At 37.5% G+C, this 3,505-nt stretch overlaps 1 long non-coding RNA gene across 1 annotated transcript; it reads right to left on the bottom strand.

Annotated features, from left to right (window-relative positions):
- Nucleotides 1-309: 309 nt before the first annotated feature.
- Nucleotides 310-1,973, bottom strand: LOC127362212 (uncharacterized). Its single transcript, XR_007884395.1, has 3 exons — nt 1,944-1,973; nt 1,287-1,327; nt 310-1,212 (listed from the first exon to the last, which is right to left on the bottom strand). It is a non-coding gene; the product is annotated as an uncharacterized LOC127362212 (long non-coding RNA).
- Nucleotides 1,974-3,505: the final 1,532 nt, after the last annotated feature.

Below are 3,505 nucleotides of genomic sequence, written 5' to 3'. Positions count from 1 at the left end.
TTTTATAATGAACCGCCCACCTCAATCAATGAGTTAATTAACATATTCTAGACTTGCTCGGAGGAGTGTTGACGAAACTTAACACCAATCTTCAGCTGCAGTCAGTTACCCTGTGGAATGAAGTCAGTTCCCAAGGTCGTACTAATCAGACAGCTGATTCAAATTATATTCTGCCTAAAGGGCTCTAAAACTGCAACAGCAGAGACAGTCCACACTATCAATGAACGCTTAAAGCGAGAAAAGATGCTGCTTTTTACACGCTGACGCTCCTGTCATGTTTGTCAAACTAAGCTGGGTTCTGGTACCAGATTCTCTCTTAAAATGTCACGGTAGAAATCATGCACAGCTTTGTTTAGTTTGCAGCAAAATGTACGCCCTCTTAGACTAGCTCCTCTGTGTATGCAGTGCAGACTTATTCCCTTCTTCAGTGGCTTGCAGAAATTGTTACATTATACTTTATTTGCAGGGGAGAAGTCAAGGGAATCAGTTACCAATCATCCTTTGAAGTGCTTTTCAACCTTTCCTTCTTTCTTGCCAGCACCTGCGCCCATGCTGCCCTCTGTCAGACTGAATTGCTCCTTTCTCTTAATAACCTCATTGACAAGTTCTTTCTCTTCCTCTCACATTATCTTTTCTCTCTCTCGCTCTCTATCTCTCTGTCACTAATGCTTACCCTTTAGGATGGTTTTCTTTGCATCATCTGACAACCCTCTCGCAGTGTTCAAGAGCATGAGAAGTATAAGGGGGGAATCATAGGCTTACACTTGCCCTGACAAGAATTCAGATGAATTATTTAACTGATGAAATGTTGTAATTTCTGAGGGTTTTTCTCACCCTAAGGGGAAATAGATGTTAGGGTCAGGGTTTTAGTTAGATGTAGAGCGTTTATTATTTCTTAAAATTCTTTTTTTATATAAATATTTTCACACTGCCTTTTAGTGTTCTCATCTAAACTTAACGTATCCTCCACTTCTGGGATGGATCTCTATAAAAGTTGAATTGAAAGATAAATCACATTTCTGAAACATGGAGAGAACAGTGAACCTGAAGACTGTCTGGCATCATCTACTTTGCTCTGAATCTCTAGGACCACCCAACATAACTGTACCTGAATAGGCCTTCATTATTGTCTGCCAACAATTCAGCAATCATGGTAGTGCTGTTGTTTGTACAAGATCCACAAAAAGCTCTAAAGTTCTGAAGGCCAGGTGTCTGTAGGAGTTAGAAAAATATTTCAATGTGAAGCATCACAGAGGACAAGCAGTGCAGCTGAATGTTAAACCAACCTATTTTGTAGACTCTTTATAACGCCTCATCTGTGCTTCACCTGCAAAGAAAAGGAAACCTCTCAAAACCTATTGTTATATTGTGAAATTGTTTCAGAGTGGATACCAACTTTGCTTTCACTTAATTTTACATTATTGTTAGATATTAATGAAAGCTTTATTACTGTACAATAACTTTGGAATTAGTCTGGCAGAGCTTTGGGGACTTTATGAGTGGCTACAGATTGAAAAGTGTGTGGTGATGTTAAAATTCATGTTTTCAAGGAGGTGTGTGAAAGCTCTGGGCCATGTCATAAAAATGCCAAGGCTGAAACACTCACCGTGAGTAGAGAAATAAAAACATGTGTTCAATGTAATGCCATCCAAAGCCACAGGCCTTCAACAAATACCTACCATACCTTTGTGAAACTCTTTGTGTTAGATGTGTCAGAACGGTGTATATGTGTCGACATAATGTTTGGGACCATAGTTTGAAGTTTGTTGAACAATATTTTGTCTTGCAATATAAAGCGATAATAGTGTCAAAGATTACCAAACAGTTGAAGACACTCCTGTCTAGGATTTTTTTTTAAAATGATTTATTAAAAACACACAACAGGAGAGTCAATACTAGCTTGCTTTGTCTCATTACGTGACACCTCCTCTCTGTGGACTCACCTACAGGCTCAGCTCGGCTTCAGGTTAAGGAGGTGCTGACCCAGCCAGAGATTCAAACCGATTCCACACATCAGTCTTCCTCTGCTACATAATTGTTGGAACAGGGGAGTAGTTTAAAAAAAGAAAGACTCCCACCTCAAATTTCCCTTCTCTGAGGAAAGTGCCCTGAAATACAGTGCTACTTACCCTACTGGCTAGGTGATAGTGATGATCAATCTCTTTCTTTTTTTCCTCCCCACATCCAACTTTTCTCACTTTCCTCATCATCAGGGGGAGCAGCACAAATCACCGCTGTAATTATCTTCAAGTGAAACAGACTTAACTGGAGGAGGGAGTACAAGAAAGTTTATGGGCATTTCCACAGCAGGTGGGTATTGTCAAAGGAGATTAGTAGTTGGTTACGCATCATCAAATGTCACTGGTCTTTTATGAGGTCAGTTAACAATCCCAGTGCACAACTTAAATGTCACCGAAATACAATGGTAACTGATTCATGAAATAACATCTTAAAACGGTCACACAAAACAAGTCTGCTTCTTATAACTTCTCTTATAACCATTAATATGATGTATATTTTTGAAAATCTGGAGACCATTTTATGCTAGTGCTTATGCGAGTTACAACATCAATGTGTAAAACATTTACAAGTGTTTTTTTATTTTTAATATGGTACTAATTTGATGCATTATTTTACCTCAACATAGGACATAGGGTGAGATAATAAAAAATATGTTCTAGTGTAGGTTCCCAGTGACAGCTAAAGTTTAATCACATTGTTTGTGAGAATTAACCATTTTTACCTACAAAGGGAATGGACTTTGATTTTTCTATAGAACAAACCAAACACTGGCTTTACATTGGGCCTCTCACATTTTTGCAAGTTTTGTGGCCACCATAGTTTCTCCTACATATGGAACTACTGGAACACTGCTATTGTAGCAAAACTATTAACAAATGGGAGTGGAGAGTTGTGTATCTTTATCGTGTGTAATCAGATTTCTGAATGTGTACAGGAATCTGCAAATGTGTGTTCAGAATCTCTATGTGTGTAATAAGATTTGTAAATTGGTTTCAAAGAAATCTACAAATCTTTATTTAGATTTGCAAATGTATTGAGATTTGTAAATATGCTGACAAATCTGTAAATATGTATATAGATCTGAAAATATGTGGACAAATCTGTAAATGCAAACATACATATTTATGGTTAAGAAGTCTAAGTATTGACTCCAAGAGCTGGAAATACAGACAATTCAACAGTTACAACTCTGGCAGGACTCTCAATTTGTCTTTTTACACGTGACCTTTGCAACATTTCTGCCGTGCCCGAGTTTTGCAAATGCATGTGGTGATTTATGTGTGTGTAGAGAGATTTTTCTGTGAACACATACTACAACACTTACAGCCATTAATATGTATGTATGCATTTACAGATTTGCTTCCTTTTCCGATGACTGTAGGCTATTTCTGTCTTATGTAATATGTGTTTAAGCAATAAAAACGAAAAAACAGAATTAAACTAAATGCATGATGATCCCTAAAAGAAACACCAACATATTGAT

The sequence above is a fragment of the Dicentrarchus labrax genome, unplaced genomic scaffold, assembly GCF_905237075.1.
Source record: "Dicentrarchus labrax unplaced genomic scaffold, dlabrax2021, whole genome shotgun sequence".
In the NCBI taxonomy this organism is placed as follows: Eukaryota; Metazoa; Chordata; class Actinopteri; family Moronidae; genus Dicentrarchus; species Dicentrarchus labrax.
This window is presented reverse-complemented; position numbering and strand designations above follow the sequence as displayed.